A 25,642-nucleotide genomic window follows, 5' to 3' on the forward strand; every position below is an offset into this window, starting at 1 on the left:
AAGAGTGCATCTTCAATATCACATGACTTGTCACCTGATGGTGTCATCATAACATTAGGTCACTTTCTTCTAAAGCACTTCCTTTTCAGGATATCTGCAAGATTTTAACCCAATCAGGTTCACAAGAAACAGTACTTTGAAGAGTGCAACATTAATGTCGCTTTATTTGTAAACTCTTGATGTCACTGCTACGTACATACATGTAAGGTGAATGATTGTCTATAACACATCTGTCTTCAGTTACCGGCAAGGTATCAACCCATTTGGATATGTACAATACAAGTGAACATTGTGTTCATCGTTAAAAAAGCATGGAACAGCATTTAAAACATTTTTATCTTTGGGCGTTCCATAAAAATCAGTGCCACATATTGCAATGACATTTTCGGCATTTGGTGTTCCATACAAAGAGACCTGAATTCAGTCTACTTGCACATGCTTGTTTCACTGCCCTGAGTGCATGTACATGCGTATGCACTTTGCAATGTCTTTGTCACAGGCGGATTTAGCGTGTTCACCCACACAGAAGCCAGTACACAGTTTACAGTACAAATTGGATTTTTGAGTACGCAAATATGGTATGGTGCGGTGTGTTTTTGGTGTTGGTGCTTCACCTGTGTGAAAAAGTAAACTAGTTACACAGTTGGTGCAATAGACTCCAATACTTAAGCTATTACATTATAGACAATTCACGCTTCTTCCTCTTACAGTTGATTTTTTAGGGAATATTGAAAAATAAAAAGACTTGTTATTTTAACTTCCAGTCTGATGATGTCATTGGCCCCAACTTTCACGCAAGTGTCAACTGGGTAAAGACCAATTTTTAGCCAATTCCAACAAGCTTCACCACAGACATCTGTTCAAAATTTATATTTCAGATTTTCAACCTGATGTCATCAAAAGATGTTCTGAAGAATACTATACCCCCCTACAACTAACACCATTGAAAGGAAGTCGACACCTATTACCACTTTTAAACAATAAGCCCACTTCCGGTTTCAAGCAGAAGGGTCACATGATTTGACCAACACAAGATGAATTGAAGACCCAATTTGACTGTGGTACTTGCCACAAAGACAATTTTGCTGGAGGACAAGGTTGATTTTACATGTACATGGATTTTTTAAAAATCAAAATAACATTTAAACATTCAAAATTTAATAATAAATCCCCTGATTACGTCATCAAGACGTTATTATTTAAGAATTATCTTTGCTTCAAGATTTTTCCATAATGTAACGTTTGAATATTGCTGAACAACTTAATTTTTGCTGAACAACCAACATGTTGTGTTGAAAACAGGTGCATAAAAGGTGCATAAATGGAACAGGCTTTTGAGCAGAAGAGAAGAGGAAGAAACTAGAGGTCATCTGTCTGTTTGCAGAACAGAGGGATTTTTCGCATTCCTTTGTTAATTTAACAAACCAATCTACTGCACAAATTATTTCATCATGACCATTCCAGGCCAACGTTTCAACCAAATAAGGCATGTGCTTTAGAAAATACATACTTTAAAGGGTGCACGTACTATGTGATTTAACTCCTCATCTGATGACATCATCATCACATCAGGTAAATCTTCAACTAAACACTTCTTTTTCTTCTTATCTGCACGATGGGATATGTACTTAAGGAGACGTTATTATCACCTGAGGTCAATTATTGTCTGGACCACTTCCCTTTCAAGATATCTGCATGGTTTGAACCTAATTTGCCATATAATTCAGGAGATATAGTTTTAAATAGTGCACCTCTAATGTCATGTGATTTGTCACAAGATGACGTCAACATCACATCAAGTCACTGTTTGTCTAAAGCATTCCCCTTCTAAGATATTTGCAAGGTTTGTACCCAATCGGACATGTACATATATAGCGCTCTGAAAGGTGCACCTTTAATGTCACGTGACTCGTCTTATTATGAAGTCATCATCATATCAAGTCAATGCTCATCTTAAGCACTCCCCTTCTAAGATATCTGCAAGGTTTGAACCCAATCGGACATGTACATGTACTTCACTAGATACAGTGCTTTGAAAGGTGCACCTTTAACCACTTCCCACCAGGGATTCAGGATTCCAGATCCGGACACGTATGTTTTTATGTGCATACATGTGGCTGGGGTCTCCGAACTAAGACATAGGGAACAGGGCCTTGTAACAAAAGATCGTATTCGGAACAAAAGACCACGCTGCTGCGAATTACCAACATCTTTTCACTCTTAAAAGTGGTGAAAATCCAGCCTTGTTTTGAAACAGTATACCACGGTTTGGGACATTTAGAGTGAGCGAATTACCACCGGGACAAAAGCGCTCCACCACTGCAGCGATGAGCCACACAGCACCACTGCATGCTAATCTGGCGCCATGTTTGGATTTGAGCTAAAAAAAAGATGGATTGTTGTGGACGACAACATTAAAACAGATTTCCTGACCAAAACAGCGAGTTGCGGCTGAGTGTCATTCTTTACCAGCGTCGAACCCTGTTCAGCGGGACACGCTACAATATGTTGTGTGCTTTACATGTAAAATTTGCACTTAATTTTGCTGTTTAATGCCAATTGTCAACCATGTTTACCATCAATGAACTACATGTAGGCCTAAATATTGAATATATTGTGCAATGTCTCGGTCTCGGTCATCTTGGTCTTAGTCTCGAACTGCAAAAGTCTCGGTCTCAAAGTTCTGGTCTCGGTCTTGAAAGAGCTGGTCTCGGTCTTGGTCTCGAACGCCTTGGTCTCCGTCATAAAGGTCTCGACTACAACACTGTTGAAAAGTGGTCAGCAGCACACTGAGCCAAGTTCGTGAACAAAAGAAATTTATATAGCACTGCACAATCTGGGCTCTTTTTAGGGACGGCGACCATTTAGACCCGGTTTGAAAAGGGCCCCCCCCCGACAGCCCACCCGGTATAATGCCTGCCTGGTATTCAGGCTGCTCTAGGCCGGTATCAGGCCTGTCTGCACATTGGCATTTCAAAGTCCCTGATGAAAGGCTTCCCCCACCATGCTTCCACAGATGAATAGGGGTCTAAGCGGATTAGTGTAAACATTGTATAGAGCTGAAGGATTAAAAACCACAAGCAGGTTCCTTCTGGGATAGATTACATGTACCAGTACTTGCAAACAATAGACCCCAGGATGGAGAAGTTCGAGATCAACAACCAGTCCAGCATCCCAGGCCGGTAGCCAGGCCGATATGAAAGGGGTTTTTGCAACAGGGCGAGCTTACCGGGGGGCCCTTTTCAAACCGGGTCTAAATGGTCGCCGGCCCTTACAAGGCTGCAGGCCTGGCTGAAATATTCAGACGTCAATAGATTTTGTCTGTCAGGCTAGAGTGGACACCAGACAGTCCTTCATGTGTTTGTAAGTGTCCAGAGCATGAAGACAGGAATTTTTACAGAATTAATTTCCATCTGCAGCACTTCCCTTTCTAAATACCTGCCACGTTTCAACCTAATTGGACATGTACTTCAGGAGATATACCACTTTAAAGAATGCACCTTTAATGGCATGACTTGTCAACTGATGAGGTGATCATCCCATGACGTCAATTTTCATCTATTACACATCCCCTTCCAGATATCTGCAAAGCGTCAAGCTGCTGGGACATGTACTTCAGGAGATAGAGGGCTTTAAAGAATGACCTTTAATGTCATGTGACTTGTCAACTAATGAAGTCATCATTCCCCGAGGTCTACGTTCATCTATCACACAACCCCTTCTATATGTATATCTGCACAATTTCACCCCCCTGGAATGTTTACTTTGAGATATAAGGCTGTAATAGATGCAACTTTAATGTCACGTGACTTTTCAACTGATGATGTCATTATTCCATGAGGTCAATTTTTGTCTATCACACATCCCCTTCTAGATATCTTCAAAGTCTCAGTCCGATCATCCAGACATGTACTTCAGGAGATATACATGTAGTACTTCAAAGAATGCAACATTAATGTCACGTGCATTGGCATCTGATGATCAAGACACTGTCATCACACGGTCAATGTTCGTCTATAACATTTCCCTTTCCAGTTTATCTGTGTAGTTTCATTCCAATGGGATATGTAGTTCAGGAGATGAACGGCTTCAAAGAGTACACCTAGTGTAATGTCACTTGTCATGTAATGACATCATTGTCACATTAGGTCAATTTTCGTCTATAACACCTCCCTTTCTAGCTATCTTAATGATTGACCAAATTAGTTTACAATGTGAAGCCCATCAAGTGAAGGTCCAACTTCACTCTTCTGATAATACATACAGACTTCACAAACTTTTTATATTGGACTTTCGATTTATACGCGAGACAAAAATATCAACATCTCTTCAATATCTGTTTGAAATAAGATGACCTTGATTGGGATCTCAGAGACAAACACAATGTTTCCCTTGCCTGCTTAAAAGAAAAATGTGCAACAAATGATTTAATGAACAGTTAATTCAAATGCGAATGCTCAATTCAATTCACTCCACACTTGTTTCCTCATCCCTGTCGAACGTGCGGAAATTATCAGTCAGGTAATACAAAATGTGGAGTACCATCAAATGAAGGTGCACTTCATGTTTTCTTGTATGGGGTTTGATTACCAGAAGAAGGATTTGCTCCAGTACAGTGTACGGATTTGCAACCGTGACCATGTAAAATCATCTTAATACCCATGATACCAGAGGATTTGGGACTGTTAGGGCCATCGGTATACACAAAATATGAAATGTCGATTTCAAAGATGGGAAGAAAAACAATGCAAACATCAATTTCACACAATTCTTTCAAAAGTACATCTTATTTCCTATTGACAGTAACTGGACAAACAATTACTTTTAACAGCTGTATCTGTTAGTGCACTGCAGCACAAACTCTGGTGGTGGAATTTAAGCACATGTTAAGAGCTACATGTACATGTACTCTCAAAATATTGAGCAATGAAACTGGTCCTTAAGGTAAAGGATTACCAGAGTTAAAGAATGTCCTTACTATTTATAAATGAAAAGAGAAAAGCTGTATTTGTGCTTTAAGGAATTTCACTACTGTATACTATATTAATACCGGTAAACTTTTTTATGCCCTACATACTTAGGACACAGGAACATCTTTAAAATATCAGGAACTTATGATGGCTGAAAACTTTGCATAATACTTCTGAAACATGTGTTTACAATTTCTGTTGAAATCTTGAAAGAAATATGCTGGGGACATGTACACATTCATCTACATGTACATAACTCATGTGCTATTGGTTGCGGTTTCTTTTTTAGACAATCATGGTATACTGGTGAAGTCCTTCTGTAGAACAGACTTGGTACGAATGGCATTTCCATCGACGACACCAACATGTCAAAAGACTTCCTTTATGTACATGTACATGCTGGTAAACATTCTTCTGTGCCATCTAAAAAAGGAAACTATGAATTCATTGTGCACCAGTTTGTTGATGCATGGAAAAAAAGATGTAAGAACTTTCAGCACTTTTGATATCACTTGGCTACATCTCAGTAAGAATGTTACAGTGGGGGACTGGACACACGGATGTTGATCAATGAGTGATTTGCATTGGTCCATGCCTTGGTCCCCCTCCTCTCTTTACTTCATTACTGCATTCATCAAAACTGGCCATCCCTTGTGTGTCAATACCCAAAGGCAGGCCATCTCACCACTTATTATCTTTCCTTGCTTGGATGTCCAACAGCTTCCTTTATCTTGGGTAGCCTACATGTAATTCTGATATGTCTATGTAACTGCAGTTAAGTTGCATTCCAATCTTTAACTAAATTAACATCGTAGAGAACAGGTTTATCTCCTTTCACTTCAGCAACAGCATGAAGGATACCTATACCCAGGAAGCAAATAACGTCCTGTCGGTTGCAGTTTTCCAGATGATCTTGTTACAGGTATACTTTGATGAAGCTGTTCTCACCATTCTGTGAATCGGTCCTGCTTCAAACTGAATATGGAACATGAAACATGTATGGAGACGGTCCTCATGTCTGTGTTGAAGAACATCTGTATCACTGCAAAAAGGAGCCATTTATTACAAGTGCAGCATTACACCTGTACACGTGTTGAAGTATGGAAAAACTGATGTCAAAACTTGAACACAAATACAGCATACATGCGTACATGTATTCATTGGCATAGCAACCTTGGGTTCTTATTCAAATGGGAAGTACATGTATGTGGGGACCTGAATGTTAAAGTGGGGGACCGGGCACATGGGCGTTGATGAGGGAACCATTTATGATGGTGGTACACACACAAACTTTGATTCATGACTGCATTAATCAGAATCAGCAATCAGTCAGTATGTCAATGCAACAGTAGGCTTTTTCACCAATTTTATTTTAATTTCCTTGCTTCATAGTACAGCTGCTTCCTGTATCGTTGGTACACTTGCCTCTGATCTACATGTACATGTACATGTAACTGCAGCATACATTGAATTCCAATGCTCAGAACTAACATGGAGAACAGATTTCTCTCTGTCTTTCACTCCAGGAGTAGTACGAAGGATACCTACATGTATATGTATACACACAAAGCAAATAGGGAAATTCAATTATTCCGTATAAACAGCTTACATAAATAACCATAGGTCTACACTGAAATTTCATACATTTTTGAATATTTACTGTGAACCTGTAATGAAATGGTTTGGTTTGTCCCCGGGGGGGGGCATTGTTATGAAATACAGTATGCACCGTGTTTTCAGGGACTTTAGTCAGTCCGAGGCTTATGTCTAATGCAACTGTAAAACCTCTGCAAATTTACTGTACATGTAATGTGCTCCATCCTGATTTTTATTTTCCTTTGAATAAAATCCATCATACTAAAACACTAAATAATGTACAAAGGAGGTACAGTAGTTAATGAATGTACATGTACCGGTACATGTACAGTAAACTCAAACTAAGTCGACATCGAGTAACCCATCATATCTTTTAAGTCGGCCGTTTCACAAAAGTCCCGATTGTCTGTAATGCATTTCCCTTCAAAATTTTATTTCTACATGTAAGTCGGCATTTATACATGTACGTTGTCATTTCATATCTGTCGGCATGCTTTTCTCAGTCCCTTTTCCACAAAACCACAAAAATTCCTTTGTGTAAGTCGGCATTAAAAAAATAGTGCTTTGGTATCAGTTTCCTTCCCCGCGGTTGCCAAGAAGTGTCGAGTGACAAGTTTTGTGCGTGCGCGGCCAGTATGAAAACATCAATACCAGTAATCCCTCTAGTGCTACACGCATGCGATCTGTGCATTTCAGGGGTTGCCTTATTGAACGTAGTCTGGTTCCCTGCCCAGAGATTCCCAGACGCGTGATAATGATTCATCGGGTAGTCAGAATCGTCGGGTCTGGTATCAAAACTGTATGGAACGAACTTAACCAACACGTGTGTATCAAGTGTATGTACCGTAACTGTATCACGTTCACGTACGTACTGCTCTGTCGAGTCGCAACTCTGTCATATGCAACTTTGCAAGTGGCTTGCCATCCTTGTTTCGTCCTTAGGGACACATGATCATTAATTGAATTTGCAGGATAATAATCGAGAATGAATTTGCTGGGATAGACCATGGAGGTAGAAATAAACCTGGGTAAATCAAAGCCATTGAATTAGTGCAAGGAATCATAATGTACCTGTACATGTACATAGGCAATACACGTGTACGTGCATGGTACGTGTAAGTCAGCAAAATGACGACCATCAACACAAGTCGGCATTCACGTAAGCTGTCATGATTTCTTGAGTCCCGAGAGTGCCGACTTAGCTGGAGTTTACTGTACATGTACGTGCAAGTTGATCTCTGGATTGTGCTGATGAACACATAGGATGTACACAATCATTGTTAATCACCTTTTTTATCATTTGGACATGATTTTGGTGACCATGTCGAAATGTTAAAAAAGGCCATTTGTAGAGTTCAAGTTACCCAGGATATGTCAGTTTAAATTTAAAGCTAATTTGAGTTAGTTCTGTTTCCCTTAACATCACTGTCCAGAGCTACAGAGCACAGAAAGTGCAGACAAAAACTTGAAATTGAGAATGTTTTTAATACTATTGCCCACCAGTTCCAGGATTTCATCCATCCAGCTTCCAAACCCAGCTGCCCACCGCACTATACCGTCTGCTTGTTGGGTGTACCCATGCTCAAGATAATTGTAATCATGCTTATTCGGTGTCAACTCCTTCAGCAATTTCTTGCTCTGGTGCATGAATTTCGTTTAAGTTCAGCTTTTGTGGGATTTGCTTGGAATCCTTTGATCGAGCAAAGTCCTAATTAAGCACTCAATTGGTGCAATTTCAGGTCCAGGAGGTCCCAATAGGTCCTGAGAAAACACATGGACCCATTGAAAATATTGTCCTGATCGAATCCATGTGTTGGCGCGAGACTGGGCAAGTGGTCGTTACGTGCATGGACAATTTATGTTGAGTGCTGCTTTAAACACTAAGCCTTTTGTGAGTTAACTTTAACCCAAATCTGATACACTGAGTTCTTTATATTATGTAAGCAAAACAAATTGAATTCTCCTTACTAAAATCACTGTTGCTATACCTCGTGATTCGGGGCAAGCTTTTGCTTACAATTACATGAGAGATGCCTTGCAACATTACACTGTTCTCAATGGATAAGGAGGGGACAAAGGAACCAGTCCATTCCAGAGATGGTGGTCGCTATGCAAAAGCTTGCCTCGAATCACAAGGTATAGCAACAGTGTTTTTAGTCTGAGGAATTCAAATTGTTATGTTTATGCGCAGTCAGATAACTCAGTGCACCAGATTTTTAGTCAAATTTTACTCAGAAATGGCTTATTGGTTGAGGCCCAATGACATGAAACGAGTTCATTTCCCTCGATATTTTGCATGATTTTTTTCATAACCTTCTAGCCAAATTATCTAGAAATCATGCAATAAGATCGTGCGACACTGCAAACATCAACTGATCCCACACGTCAGTTGATCGCACGCGGACATGCGTATGCATCAACTGTACATGTACAATATACAAAGTCAATGGGTTTCAAAATGTGTACAAAATCAATGGGAGAAAATAGATCTTCAAAATTAAATAACAAATCATTTCATGACATCAAAGTGATGTCATGCTCCTACAAGTAGGTTCATCTATGCACTATGGTCTTTGCTTGGAACAAGTTTCATTTTGTGAAGTTGCCAAGGTCCGTACCATTCTGGCAGTTGAAAAATATGTCCAAAACCTATGGGGAAAATTAATATTCAAAATTCAATAAAAAATCAGGTGATGCAGGCTTCAACCTTAAGCTTCAGAGGGTCAAAGCCACTTGGCCAATGCTCCCAAAAAACCGAAGGGCACCAAGGCCAATTGAAAGGGTACCAAGGCCACTTTCAAAGGTTTACTTATCATGCTTGTTAATGACATTAATACTTTCCTTCAATTTCAACATGGTGTTTAAAATTCAACTTGCAACTCTCATTGTTTTTGTTTACATGCTGAACAGTCTGCTTGAATTGTGAAATTAAAAATAAATAATACTGTACTAACTTTTAATTTACCATTTGGTGTTGTGTTTTATTACTTTTCATGATGCCATAAAGGCAACACTGTATTTCGAAAATTAGTTGCATGTAATTACTCACAAACAATGCAAGTCAGTCACTGGGTCACAAACATTTATCCGATGAAAGCTTATTGTCATGCCCAGTGCCTGAGTGAATACCAGTGAAACAGCAAAGAAAAAAATAAACTGGGTCATACTCCAGTTCGCAATCCCAAAATAATAATGACTTGGTCTCAATATGTGCATTGTACAAAATCAAATCGGTGCAGAATGTTCAATTCTGTGCCACGACTTGTAACCAGTCTAAATGTACATGTATACATAGTAGTCTGGTGCCACATTTTTAGAGTCACACAACTCAGCTACGTTGATATGGTTGCCATACCATGTTGTCAACAGGGCCATGCAAAACCAGTCCGTGAAAAAAACGTAGTGTTCGGTGCGGCTGCCAGTCGTTCACAGAAATGCTAGCGCTGAATGGTAACTTGAAAATTGAATAAAACTTTAAATAGATGTGGGCCTACTGATCATTGACACCAAGAGATGCATCATTTCCAAGATAATTCCATAACCCGTCAAAATATGGTCTTAAAACTTGTTCAGTAGATACAGAATGATTGAAGAAGATTGAAGATCATTGAAATTTTTAAGCCAATTTTTAAAGGGCATCACGGTAGTGGCCACTGGTGGCCACTGTAAAGATTGAAGCCTGGCGATGACCATCATCAGCAAGCCAAGCTCTGCGCCCAGAGAGCCTATCCATAGAGAGGAGATAGAAAAGGTTAGTATATAAAATAGGTATGATATGCTTCTTGAACGTGTACCATGACACCAACATGTATTCCTTGCTTCATGGTAACTGTAACTGCCAATGATGCATTACCAGTATATGCAGTGGATTAGTATTCAATCTTAACCCTAACCCTACATTATACTACAAATTACTACTTGTAGTAAAATTTAGTACAGAGCGCTGTCGCTTGTAAGAGGACATGACTTTATTGTTCTGTGAAGCCATAAGATACAATAGATAAGACAATGTATCATACAGTGTTGTGGCACTATGAATGCATGGCTTTATTGTTCTCTGTACAAGTAACAATGGAAGTAACCTAGCCAGAAGTCAGTAATCTGTAGCACTAGGTCTTTCAGGCTCAGACTATTACTTAGTATTTTGTAGTACTGTGTAGTGTAATCCAAACAATATGCTTGGCAGTTAAAATTTTAATAAATTTTAAATCATATTAATAAATATGATTCGAATGAACGAAACAAGATTTTGAGTATGCTTGCTTGTTTGACACAACAGTGGCCGGCTACCCTGCGCCGCCACATGCATGTGGCGTGGCCAGGCAAAGCACTCCTTGGAAACTGGTAGCCAACGTTGCACATAAGTTTTGTGCAACGTTGGCTACCAGTTTCCAAGGAGTGCTTTGCCTGGCCACGCCACATGCATGCGGCGGCGCAGGGTAGCCGGCCACTGTTGTCATAAGTAAAGGTTTAATTAATTTGAGAACCAGTTCATATAAGGACCGGATGTAAAGGGGCATTGAAATTAGGGAATTTCTGTTGGTTGGTAACTGGTGGGCGGGATCTATTTTCATAATTGTTCATGTTCAGATTTTTAAAAAACACCTTTCACACCAGATCTGCTGTGATTAAAACTCCTTTGATGCCGCAACATTGCAACAACTATTGTCGTCTAGAATAAAGCCCCTCTAGCGGCACAAGGAACAGAGTCACCAAGTCATCGATGACCAAACCGCAGCTCAAATTGCCGAGCAGATTAGCATTTTTCAAGAACTACTGATGCCCTCCATCAGGAATTGCTTACTGAGATAGCGCTTTTGAAGACGCTTTTCAATTGTACTCGTAATAAAAATGCCATGGACAATGGTTTTTGACACTGTCGATTTGGCAAAAGCGCTCAGTCTTAGCATACGTACGTGTACATGTAGCTCGTTTTAAGTACACGTAAGTTTTCTCTCATACGTGACGATTTTGAACGGGACTGAAGAAATATGCTCGTCTTGAGCGCGATCTCGTCTCAAGTGTGCTCGTGTTATTTGTGTTCGTGACTGTACATGTACTTGGCCCCACTAGTGTGGCACGGATCTTCGCTAGACCCGTAACGTAAGCAGGGCCCGACGAATACTCCTCCGTCGTATACTGGCATGACTGGGCCCCTTTCCCGATTTATAGGGATTTCTTTCGAAAAGGTCATCTGGGATATACGGGGGCATAATTAAACATCTGCTTGATTTCATGAGCTGAGATTGAACTGGTATGTTCACTACTTACGGTGTAAACCATCCGCTAGGTTGTTAATTGTAGAAAACTCGCCTTTTCCTCATTTAAAGAAAGAAATGTTGCCTTTTTTTGCCGTTTTCCCACTCCGGACGAAGTTTGCCCACTTACCAAAAGCGACGGCTGTTTCGTCCCTCTCGTGCCACATTGCAGAGAGCGATCCACGCTACCAATGATACGCCGCAAAGAGTGTATGACTTACCATCCAGGGGCGTTTGCGTATTAGCTGCGACACAAAACAGCCGTAATTTTCTACGAGTACTTAGATCGACAGGTACTCTCGCAGATCTGAACGAGATCCGTAGCTGCTGAAGTCTGGGTGCAAACTAGCGGGCTCTCGTACGGGGTACCATTACACCTGGCTGAAGGTAGCCCGCGATTCAGCCCGAGATTTGGAATTCGTCAAAAAACAGCAAAACTCCATGGAGGCAGAAATTTTTGCATTTTGCGGTACTCTTTTCCACGATATACTGAACAAATTTTTGAATGTTTTTTTATGAATAGCAGTTTTTCTTGGTGAAATTGAAAAAAATAACATCTATTGAAGGGAACGGTTTTATAATCAGTCGTATTTCATTGCGCATAGGTCAGTTTCATTTCTTTTATTGGGAGGACTTGCTCCAGGCCATTCACAATCTAGGATATTCAACAGAGACTAATCCATTGTTGTAACTTAATTTGAGAAAAAAATTATTTAAAAAAATGTGATTAAATTAATACATCATGTTTTATTTCATTATTCCACTTGCTTCGTGGAACGGCAGTGGAATGCCTATTCCTGTGTCAAAACGCCTCGCAAAGGTATCCCCTTTTTAGGATACAAGAATGCTCATTTTGCCACAATTTGCAATTAAGTGGTAATTTAGATGAAAATGTACCCTACATCTTAAGAAAAATTTCCTTTTCTTTGCAGGACTGCGATTGGCAGACCCCCAGCCACACTTCAGTAATAAGGAAAAATTTGGTTCAACGTCAACCCCCTTTTGCACTCTGTTTCCTCCTCTCTGCCGGGGTTTCCCACTTCACTCACCTTGACCTTTGGCCCCGGCGCACTTTTTGTCAACAAGTCGCGACTCGCGCCGGCCTGCACAGATTCTCGCACAAATAACCTAGACCTTTGACCACGTGACTCTCAAACAAAGCCAAAGGGGATTTCCCTCGCTTTCCTGGTCGCTACAAGTCTCGACTTGCCTGGTCTGAACTCATGACTTCTACTTAAAGCGCGGCTCTGTTCTAAGCAAAATGTGCTATGTTTACAACCGCCTTAAATAAACGGACTATATATAAAAATTATAATATATAAAAAAAACATGTCAAATCAAGTCGTGGGGAAAAACGAAAAAAAATTTCAAACCTATATATAAATAGAGACATGAACAACCCACAACACAGGCCTCTACTATCGACCTTTTACAGGTTTAAAGAGGGGTTTTAGCAGATTTTGTGAAGCAGTATAACATTCCATTACCGGCGCCCAAGCGTAAATTTCATACCAAACCAGAGCTCGTCCAAGCTATCCGAACGAACCAAAGGCAACTTAGGTACCTCCCGCGTCAGTCATATCGCCAGCTGTTAAAAACAGTCCAAGAACACGGTATCCCATTTACACACAAGGGCAGAGTCGTTAAACAAGATCTCATCAAAGCGATTAAAGCTTACACTCAACCCGAGGAAATTGCAGAAGTCGACATTAGAAACGTAAGACGCTTTCAAGGCAATTACCGCAATTGGGAGCTAATACCCAGTTTTTTTACTACGAAGAAAGCGTTAGCCTGAGAGGAGTTGAAGGAAGTTGATTCTTACAAACTACAAACCGCTCTCAAAGTGCAGTTTAGATTGGAAAAACCCTACCAAACCGACTTTGGTGTTTTTACTTTCCTAAGCGAAAATAAGTTAGTTGCAAATAAAGCCAACATTAAAAATGTATTCGCAGAACAGAGGCAAAAACAGATGGAGGATGTGGAGGCTCAACACAACGCGGATCGGGATGGATATTTGAAAAAGTTGACGCTTTTTATATCAACGTGGTTAAATACAACCCGGTGGGTGCGACGTACATTCCACTACCTGCGCAATTGGGGTTCAAAAAAGAAATTATTAACGTCCCAAACAACGACCAGTAGTGTATTAGATGGGCGCTGAGGGCAGCTTTGAAATTATATTCAGACTACGTCAAAAGTCAAATTTAAGTTAATCCAAGATATATAAATTTTACAAACATAAGCTTTCCGGCACCCATCTCACAAATCCCACGTATCGAATCACAAACCAACTTAGCAATCAATGTGTTTGGTTACGACAAAAAGACGGCGTTTACATTCTTTACAAAACTAAGCGCGTGGGCGAACCTATCAATTTACTTTATTTTACCCAAGGTGAAAAGAGTCACTACTGCTGGATTAAAAACTTTTTCGGTTGGCGGGCGATATTAATAAACACAAGCATAAAAATACTGGCGCTTTAATTGCATGTCGCACTTTCAAACAGAAGAAAAGTTAACCAGGCACAAAGAACATTGCCAAGGGTTAGACGCGGTTCCCTGTAAAGTCGAATTACCCACCAAAGGTAAAAAAAATTACAATTTGAAAACTACAAGAACAAGCAAGATGCACCTTTTGTCATTCACGCAGATTTTGAGTCTGTTTTAGAACGCCTTTCACCGACTTCGTCTAACATGGTCAAAACCCAGATCCACAAACCCTGCGGCTACCCATACGCGGTCGTCAGATGCGACGGTAAATGCTCTAGCCAAAAGACGTACAGAGGTCAAGATGCGGCAGGTGATTTTGTCAGGTCTCTTTCTGAGGAAGTAGACAAGACTAACAAAATGTTTAAAAGTAAAAAGCCGTTGATTTGGTCGCACGAGTTACAAGAAATTTACAAAAATTGTAACTGCAGTTGGATCTGTGAAAAGGTTATCGAAAAGACGGACGAAACCCAGTGTCTGTGTGCAATCCTCAAAGAACCGAGGACTAAAGGCGATCGAGTGAATTACAGTACTACAAACATAGCTGGTTTTAAAGAGTTTATTTCTATGACATGCACAAAGCCCATCAACAAGTTTAGAAAGGTTAGAGATCACTGTCACCTGACGGGTAAGTACGGAGGCCCTGCGCACGCAAACTGTAACCTAAAGTTAAAAGTCGTCCCGTATCAAACGTTTATTCCAGTGATTTTACACAATTTGGAGAAATACGACGCACATTTAATCATGCAGGAAGCCCACTAGTTTAAAGGAGAAGAAATAAAAATAATCGCTAAAAACACAGAAAACTGCATTTCGTTTTCGTTTGGTCCGAAACTTAGGCTCTTAGGCTCGTTTCATTTCATGGCGGCTTCGCTAGATCGACTGGTTAAAAATTGTTCACCCGATGGTTTTAACTTACTTTGCAAAAGGTTTCCAAATGACACCGACATGCTTTTAGAAAAGGGAATTTACTCGTACGAATACATAGACTCGTTTAATAAATTTGAAGAACCACAACGCCCTCCCCAATCGGGTTTTTACAGTTCTCTAAAGCAGTACCATAACCGAGACAGAACACGCCCGAGCACAAATAGTATGGCAAACGTTTAACTGTAAAACCCTAGGCGACTACCACGACCTCTACGTGGAAACGGACGTGTTACTACTAGCGGGTGTATTTGAGAACTTCTGCGAAGTCTGTAAACAGAACTATACGACCTTGACCCAGCTAACTATTACACGTCACCGGGCTTATCGTGGGACGCGTTGTTAAAGCACTCGGGTTTTAAACTGGAATTACTGACAGACATAGACCAGCACCTGTTTTTTGAAAGGGCCAAACGAGGCAGTATCTCGAGTATGGGTGCAAAGCGCTATGCCAAGGCGAACAACCCGGGGCTACCAGACTATGACCCAAATCCCAAATCAACCAGAGTCGCATATCATGTACCTGGACGCCAACAATTTGTACGGCTGGGCCATGAGTCATTCGTTACCCGTGGGTGAGTTTCAGTGGCTTAAAAGCTTAGACAAGTTTATTCTTAAAATCCCACCAAATGACTACCCGCAAGACTTGCACGACAAACACAACGACTCCCCGCTGGCACCCGAAAACTTAGTAGTCCCCGCTGAATGGTTTTCAAGCTACCAAAATAACCTGATTGACAAAAGCGATCAAGTAACATCTCTAGACAAACTCGTAGCGACTTTAGGCACAAAACATAAATACGTAGTTCATTATCGTACTTTGCAAAAGTACCTGGAACTCGGCCTTCAGTTAAAAGAAGTACACTGCGTCATGTCGTTTAAACAACGGTCTTGGATGAAAAGCTTCATCGATAAAAACACTGAGCCGCGCAAATTAGCCAAGTCTGATTTTGAGAAAGACTTCTTCAAATTAATGAATAACTTGTTTTTGGTTTTTTTGCAAGACTACGGAAAATGTTCGATTCTGATTGTACGGTCCTTTATTGAGGGACTTACAAGACGCACTCGGTGCTTGTTTTACTTGTTTTAATTTGACAGCTTCGGTAGGCTCTTTTTGTCGATTAAACACGACCTGGGGCAAACGCTATGCCCATTCCACGTTTCGCTCACCCTCGTTTAACATTTCTTGAGCGTATTGATGGCCGAATAACCTTTCAGCTAAAGTACGGTTAAATCGCTCCTCGATCCCCTGCGACCTATGAACGCCCGGCTCGCCCACTTGAACTCTACTTTATTTTTCGTCATTAACTTTTTAAACTCGCCTTTAAAACCGAGCCGGAGTCTACCATTATAATTTTAGGCAAGGTTAGGAGCGATCGCTTGTAAATTTCTTCACGGCTTCAGATGTTTGCAGTTTTACTGGTTAATGGCTCTGCCTCTTTATATTGCAATCCCACGTCTACTACGGTTAAAGCGTATTTAAACGTTTTACGATTCACTCGACCCCAAGGCAAGTATAATATATCCATTTAATGCACATAATTAGGTTCGACTGATTCCGATTGAAAAGCCATTGGCCGCGGTACGTACGCAGGTGCGGGGAAATGTATTTTCCAAATGGCTTGCTTTTTAGCCAGTTTCTAATATTGACCTTGTCTGCACTCGTCTTTTCGTGTAAATGATCAACCGCGCTTTCACCTCGCCTATAGCCTCGTGGGTTGTGAAATAATTTTGAAAATTCTCGCTCCATTTTAAAATAAAATTAACTTTACCGATAAGCTAAAAAACCGACTAAAGCCGTTCTGGATACAATCCATATAAATTCGCGAATTTTTGATCCTTGGAGGGCGCGTAGAAATCTGATAATTTAGGCCCCGGTAGCAACGGCATTATATTTTTATTTGCTGTAAGGTCGTAACGCTTCATTCACGTTTACAAACGTTTGCTGGCTCGAGCGTTCTTGTCGAATTCGTTCGTTTAAAAAGTCGAACATATGAACGCGATTTTGCTCCCACTCTTGTTTTGCTTGCGCCAGATGTTCTAGGGCTAAATCGTGACGCTGTCGCTCGTCGTCTACTTTACTTCTTGATAAACTGCTAAATAAAAAATTGCTACTCGTAAACGACAAAGCGTTTACTATAGCTCCTCCAACCATCATTAAAGCACTCGTCAATTTTAAAATATATAATTTACAATGAGGTTTTCCAGTAAATTAAAATCGTATATATTAAAAATATGTCACATCACGAAAAAACCATTACCCATAATCCGATTACCATAGCCACGGGTCACACGTTAAACGTAAAATTCCCCGCTTTAGGCATGGATGACGTAATTGTGCCGGGTACCGCGAAACTGGCTTTTAAACTCTATCTAGACGGAGCATCCGACGACAACAGAACCGTGTTTAACAACGTGGCTAGATACTTGTTTACAGAAATCAACGTCAGCTTACAGGGCAATAAAAGCGTAAGTTACCCAGACGCGGACGCCTTTCATAATTTTAAGAACAATTGGCTACCTCTTTTGCAGACAAAAAACAGGCCTTACGTTTTTCAAGATGTATTTTTGCGTTGGGGAGATGTTAATTATATATAACGGTTTTGCCCTTAGCCAACGTAATGCTTTACGCCTTATGCCTTACATTGGTTTAAAACGAGAAAACGTGGCCAAGTTACGGCTCGGTGCAGGTGATAAAAACGAAGCTGCAAACAACGGCAAAGATAAAGCGATTGCAGATGCATTTAAAAATCGATATGCGATACCTTTAGACACGCCGATGTTGATGGACCACGGCCCTTTCTATCCGTCGGGGTTTAAAGAGCCTTTGACGTATCAATTAACTTTTAACGAACACGACAAAGTGGTTAACTCGTCTGACACAGCCGCAGAATAAGCGGTCAACAAGTCGAATACGCTCTGGAATACTAACATCGATCAAACGATCAAGAGCTTGAAAGGCATTTTAAATCTGTTCAAAGATCCAGTGGTTAAAAATCCTCAGCGATTTTATAACCTGCATATTATTAAAACAGTAGTCACGGTTGAAGGTAAGCCAAATCAATTGTATTCTCAAGAACTTTTTGAATATCAACATTGGAACAAGGTTAACAAGTACTTTGGTGATTCAGACACGGAAATGGCAAGAGCAGTGGTGAAAGACTTAAATTCAACCGGAGTAGACGTGGGTGACAATTTGAAAGACAAGTACGGTTTGTAGCTCGATTTTAGGAGTTCCGACGATAATTCTGCCCACGAGTCAGGTAGACCTTTAGGAGATGGAGGAGATATCTCGATACAAATGGAACGCAAGGCAGAGACCGCGGGCACGTTAACGATGTACGTGTTTTTGGTAATGGATTCACATTTAACGGTGGAAGATTGGAATTTCACGAGTGTGGTGTATTAAATCGAGTTTAAATTAAATAAACATGTTCCAATCACCACCTTGCGCGTTAGTCGTTGGCGATACTGGGAGCGGTAAGACAAATTGGATATTGAATCTATTAGAGACCGGGTACAAATTTACTTTCGAGGCGAACGTGATTATTTGCCCGAACTTATTTAAAAATAAGACTTATTTAGATCGTTTATGGGTTTATACTGACGACAATGTCTATTTATGTGACTTGGACAGAGGAAGTTTATAATTAAACGAGGCGAATGACTTATATCAAAAAGATTTCGATGGAATAAATTCGCTTTTTATTATCGATGATTGTGCATCGGGTCAAATTATAGAAGTATAGAAAAAATCTAGAAATAGTAATACATGCGCGTTTCTCGCATGGCATTTTCAGGGCATCATTATTCACACTCGTGCTGACTCCTCACGCAAAAATATAACGCCGTTTTAAAAGACTTTAGGAGCAATACGGCATGGGTAGCTATTTTCCATTGTAAAGACAAGTCATAGTTTGATCAAATGTTGGTGAGAACGACGTGATACCCTATGAAGACCGCCATCGATTGAATAAGCATTTAAGAAATTTTAAATTTAGTAAGTTAGTCGTTAATACTAGACCGCCTGTAAATTATTTCATTCAATAAAAATGATAAGCTGTATTAATGTAAATATTAAATTAAGATGGCGACTAAAGTTTGTAACAAATGCAAAAAGGAGAAAGCACTGGAATTTTTTAAAGTTAAGGATAGCCGTGAAACTTGCGCGAGATTTGTTAGTTGTAACGCCATTGCGAAAGTTTTCAATGACCGGCGTAAATGTGCCCATGGCTGACAAAAACATATTTGTATTGAGTGCAACGGCACGAGTATATGCGAGCATGGAAGATGCACATGTAAAATTTGCTCAGATTCCATAAAAGTAACAATTCAAATGTGGATTCGTAATTGCCGCCAAGCAGACAAAAAACCTAATCGCTTTGATCCAGACCATTTTATTGACACGGGTTTTGGCCTCGGTTTAATTGAAGATTATTCACTTTGCCCATACAGGATTGTCAGGTCCAGTTGCAGTTTTTGGAATGTAAAGATGATTTAGGTACTATCGAACGAATAAATAATTCAGTAGGCCATATTAAATCTAATTGCGTAATTTGCTGTTTGGGCTGTAATCGTAATAGGAAATCAAATAAATCCATTTTTGCTTATTAACTAGTTTAAACCGTTTATTAATTACTTACCCTTAGCTCAAATTAGGCTATTACAGTTTGGTTTGAGCAATTTTTTTACTTTAGTTATAAATAAATATAAGCAATGCTACAATTAATTCACGTACTTATCGAACTAGTTATTGCAATTAATCTAACTTATTACACGTTTGAATATTTACACTTTAAACACACCTTTAGCAATTTTAAAAACCATATATTGGAATGGATGATATCAACGCTACACTTTCCAAATCAAAGCCCAATTTCAAAGATGTTCGATCGTAGCCTTAGCCGAATCAAAGAAGTACCTAGGCAAAGAATTTTCCGTGAAGGAAATTAAAGCCCTAGCTCCAAAAGATCAAGAAAAACTATTTAATTTATACGAAGCACGCTTCGGCGAAGAAATCGTTAAAATCTTAGGTCATGCGATTCTGAGCTTGTATCGCGTTTACTCAGGATAGCTACCCCAGACGAATTTGTCGGTTTTAATATCAATTTGAATTCCAAAAAAGATTTAACTATAAAGACCTAAACGACGATCCGATCATTAGTCAAACAATGAGCCACTTTTTAACTGAACTTTGTTATATGTACGGGGTCTGTTTATCCCCCTTAGTAGCCACGTTAATTACAACTAAGCATTTGGAGTTCAACAAAAGTCCTCTTATATCAAAAGAAGATGTCGACAGAAGAAGTAACGCCAACTCCAACACCGAGCCCGATAAAGACTCAAGTACAGACAGTAACTAAAGTCAAAAACCCTAAACGAATGGAACAAGATAGAAAATTATCAGAGCATAACAAAAAGATGAAACAACAGCTAGCTAAAATGGCGGCTAGTGTAACGAGTAAAGTCTACACGAACTTTCAAACGGTTAAAGACAACCAATACTTGATTCTGGGTGGGTTAGTCGTCGGAGGAGTTTTACTAGCGTTTTATTTGAAAAAGAAGCACGGTGAACTAAAAGAACCGATTCAACTAAAGCCGTCACCAAAAGCGAGCGTGGTGAGCGACCGAGAAATTTTTGACATGGAATAAATTTAAAAATACTATATAATAAAAATGAGTAATGCTAAATCAATTGACGTAAATGGAATCGCAAACACAGTTTATCACGGTGCAGTGGTCTCAGCAATTTCCATGGGTTACGCTATGCTATCGAGTAAGCTATTTAAAATTATACCGCCAAATCGAAATAAATCTAAATCTAATTAAAATTACAGTTGAAGACGCGTTAAAATTGACCGCGGTGTTTAGCGGTGCTTTGGCTACCCAGGTTTGATTAGTGTCATAAGGGATATTGCCCGCGAGTTTACCAACCGCTTAAAAACGTATATTATAAAAATGGCCGAAGGAGTATTGGATCCAGAGGAAATACCTCTGTTGGAAGATCAAGAAATACAAACAGACGATCAAGATTTTGTCAATAATAACTTATTTCCTGATCAACAAGAAACGTTCTTTATAGAAGGCGAGGTGACGGGCGACATTTTAGAAAAAGGCCAAACGATGATATATCGATAATCCCAAAGTGATTGATTTTTGTAAAATTTATAAAAATAAAGGCCGATCGGATATCCCTACGCATGCTTTTGAAAATTTCGAATATATCACAAAAAGCCGAAAAAAAGTATTTTGGGAAATATGAAGGCCTATATTGAAAAAGGTAATTGGAACCGGGGCGGTGTCACTTACAGACGAAAGAAATCCAAGAAAGTTTGTATCGCTAGACACAATGCAAAACGCGTTAGAAAAGCTGGATTTCAAAGTGGATCAAAATTTATTCGCGAAGAACTCGGTTTTGGGGATTACCAGAAAAAACTATACGAGCACAATCAAAATTAAACGCCATTCAAACTGAAGACATCAAATTGCTTCCTCAAATATCGCAAACCGAGGGCTTAAATTACAGAAAGCTTTTAGGATTAGACAAACAATTGCGAACGATCAGAGGACAGATCCGATTAAAGCAAGCTAAAATTATTGAAATTAAAGAAGAAATAAGTCGTGTGGAGACCTCCGAAGATTCAGCTCCTGTACGTGACTTGCAAGATCAACTCAAAGGACTACAAGCTCAAAGAGACATATTAAACGGTCAACTCAAAAACCAAATATCGCAAATTAAAGATTTAATTAATTACTCTTAACAGTCAGATGATACGCTAGGTGATAAGATTCGAACGATATTTAGAGAGTAAAGCGTCACGATCGTAAGCATCTTAACGGCTTTTTCATTAGCCGTAAGTGCCAGTTAGTACTATTGTAGCTAGCGTAAGGACTGCCGGAACGCCAACGCTAGAATCCGCGCCAAAGCCTCCTGAAACGCCGTCCAAAGATGGCGTAACCGATTGGATCAAAAGGTAATTGCGAAATTTGGCAAACGTGTTGAAGAAACGCGGGTTGATAGTTTTAGGCGCTTTGCCGGAAATCATCGGTAGCGTTTTGAGCTGGCTGTTCAACGTAGCGAGTAAAGCGGTTGGATGGATAGCCTTTAGGTGGATCAGCCCTGCCAAAGCCCATGTAAGTAGACCCCACGTATTTGCTGGTGGTGACGTGTAAGTCGTGCGCATCATAATTTTTATTAGGGACAGGTATGTAACCCTTGTCGTAATAATAAACAGTTCCTAATCCATTTGACAAAGTGTCGCAAGTTTGTTTAAACGACTTGTTTGAATCGACTTTAAATAGACGACACGTGTTTGTAAACTTCCGATGATCGTAATTGTTGTGTAACACGTCAAATGCGTCGTCGCTCGGAATGGGCATTACGCAGTCGTAAAATATTTTTTGTACATTAAAATAAACGTGAAAATTACACATCGCCGACACGTATAGGATCAGACAGGAAATCAAAACCCACGCCGCAGGCCGTCGTCGCGCAATACACCGCGAAGTTAAATTGATTTTGGTAAATGAAATTGGCTCGGTAACCTAGCGATTGACGGCTTCGCCCGTGGTGACTTTTGGTGATTTATACGCGTGCGTTAAATTGGAAAACTCGGCTAAAAACAAGTTGTCCTTATTGACTACGATCGATAGATGCCTAAAGTTGGCTCCCATTTATTTTATACGCCTTTAAAAGGAGGTGCCGTTGGTTTGCTCGCTTGATAAGCGGGTGGTTGTTCCTGATACTTAACCGACTAGGTTAAAGTTATTCGCCAAGTTTTTTTAATAAGATCTTTAAAAAAAAACGCCCGTTCATTGGCTAGCGTTTCTGCTCTTTCATTGACTTGCCGTTCAAATTCCTCTTTGCTGGTTGATTTAGTTTCTTGTAGTTTGGTGCTCATACTTGACCTGATCATTTTCTTTCATTTCGTTAAACTTTTTCAGTTCAGACAAAATAAGTACAAATTCTTCCGGCGATATGTTACCGTCTTTAATCGCGTGAGATACGTATTCCTCGATGGTGTTTAGCTTTGCATTAGCAAGTACGCGGATTTGAACGTGCTTTTTGGTTTTGTGTGTTAATCGGCGAGTGGCGTACTTTAATTTCGCGTAAGCGCCAAACGCACCAAAAACGATGCATTCCATCACAAGTCCGACGGGCCCAGTAATAGCGCCCGAAATCGCGGGAATGCCAACGGCTGCCGAGGTAGCGCCCAACATTTCCACACCGTATTCTACGTAACCGAGCGCGGTGAGTATCCGTTTAATCTTTTTGTAGCTAGCTTTGCGCGCGTCGCGTTCTCTTTGAATCTGGGATTTAATTTGTTCGATCTTTCGAAAGCGGTAAATTTTAGTCTCCACTTGTTCGACCGAGTTTAAACTCAAATCTGGGTAAATGTTAATCGTCATCTTTTTATTATATACGCGTTTAAAAATGTCTAACTCAATTAAAATTTTGCCGATATTATTCAAGAGCATATTATTCACCTCGATCGTTTTTAACAGAAAAAGTCAATTCACTAATGTTTCTTTGTATTAACTTTTTAGGCGTTTTACACGTCACGGGTGTTGAGGTGCAAGGCTCGGTAGCTATCACGTATAGCAAGTCCAAAGACTTCCCGTTCATAAATAACGTTGGGTAAAAGTTTTATTTTGGGTACGTTCAATAGCTTAGACACTTCTTTATTTTGTCGCAACTTAATGGCCAAGGTCACCCTTTAAGATTCTGAGTGAACCTTAAAAGAAACGCCTGGGATCGAGTTTAACAAAAAGTCAAACCAGTCCATGTTATAATAACCGGGAGATACCACGATGCTTCCTCTTTGACCCTTGGATAATGGTTGAGATGAGCTTCAAGAATGAATTCTATCGTATATAGGTTCTGTTAGCCCCGTCATAAAAGTCTTTTAGTTAATTTTCTTCTGGGTCTCAGGGAAGTTTGTTGTAGGTCGAGTTGGGGGATTCCCTTCATAAATTTCATCCAAGGCTTGTCTCTGCCCCTCAGGCAATGAAACTGATTTGACTTTTTTATCGTTGATATCATATCAAAGCTAAACCAGCATGCGTTTCTATAATGGTTGTCTTTGGTTTAACTTCTCTTCTAAAGTTGCGATTTCTTGGTTTAGCTGCTCAATTTCCTCAGCGATGATTCTGATTTCTTCTGCTAAAGTGCCTCTTTTATTTGACTGGATCAATCTGGTTTTAGCTCTTTGTATTGATTATGAATTGGGAGATACTTCCGTTCTTTCCTCTGAAGGTATTCCAGGCGGTCGTTCGCCAAGTACCCCCGCGGGCCTACCGTTCAAGTTTATATCCCACTCAGTTTCAGTCGCGTTTGTTACGTTAAAATATCCAGCTTCAAACTGAATATTCTTTACTCGGAGGACTTTGTCGCCTTTGGTGTTTTTAATGACATTCTTCAATTTAAACATCTGCTCGCTTTCGGTTAAGTAAAGCCTGAGAGTTTCTACGTTTTTGGTTGAGGTTTTAATATCCATTCTTATTTTACAATAAACTAAATACGTTTTGAGGGGTCTTGTTTAGCGAGGTTTAATTTGTCTCAAGCGTTTTTCCAATACTTATCTGTAACCTGAAACAGATCTTTCACTCTCGAGTATTCTTCACCGGTTACCTCTTGTTAGCACACCGCGATCAAAGCTCTCAAAGGTCTGGCCCTGGAAATCTTATGGCCACCACTTGGTTTAACACATATTCGATTTGGCCTGAGTGACCACTTGATAGTTCTATGTTTAGCTCTTTAAAATCTTCTCTGATTTTCGTGGTGGTCGTTCTTTAAAAACGTGATGCTCGTAATATCTATCTCCCATGTGTTCTGGGGCGTCTGTAGGAACCCACCCAAAAATTAAACCACAATGTCACCATGCATATCTGTCGTCTATTTCTAATATGTGATGCTGGCAGGTGTTTTCTGGTGTGGTGGTGGAGTTGGCCATGTAGGCAATGAGCCGGTTAAATTATAAATCTCTGTGTCTGTCATTGTTATGATTAATGAGTGACGTGAAAATAATCTCAGTTATTCCGAGGAATAACCCAGGTTCAATTGATTCATGATTTAATCGACTTTTAATTATACGAGAGATTCAAATTCAGACGTGCTAAACGCTTGCAACGCCGACTTATTTGAAATTAGTCCGTCATTTCTTATTTTCAACATAGTCGCTGTCACTCTATACTGAACGCTGGCGCCGCACGACAGTGAACCGTGAGTACCGTAGTATACGTCTTTTGGGCAAATAAATGATTGCACGTTGCATCTCTTATTGATAAATTTATCGATATTTGACGAGTCAATGGATCGCTTTCGGTGATCAAATAGAGAGAGACATAGGGATCTATTTTATCGTACATCCGGTGCTTGTCCATGTAAGGTTGTTTAACGACATAT

The 25,642-nt window shown here is 39.9% G+C and overlaps 1 protein-coding gene across 2 annotated transcripts in view; it reads right to left on the reverse strand.

Moving 5' to 3' along the window:
- LOC110977612 (EEF1A lysine methyltransferase 1-like) overlaps positions 1-12,050 on the reverse strand; it is an 85,948-nt gene extending 73,898 nt beyond the window's left edge. Inside the window, exon 1 of one of the 2 annotated variants that reach the window (XM_022231895.2) lies at positions 11,955-12,050. The gene's annotated coding sequence lies outside the window, so the exon portion shown is untranslated. Of the gene's footprint in view, positions 1-11,837 lie in introns of both variants that reach the window. The other variant, XM_022231894.2, reaches the window with a different exon arrangement.
- Positions 12,051-25,642: the final 13,592 nt, after the last annotated feature.

This window comes from Acanthaster planci, linkage group LG15 (assembly GCF_054643075.1).
Source record: "Acanthaster planci isolate LZ-2023a linkage group LG15, COTS_SCS, whole genome shotgun sequence".
Taxonomy (NCBI): domain Eukaryota; kingdom Metazoa; phylum Echinodermata; class Asteroidea; order Valvatida; family Acanthasteridae; genus Acanthaster; species Acanthaster planci.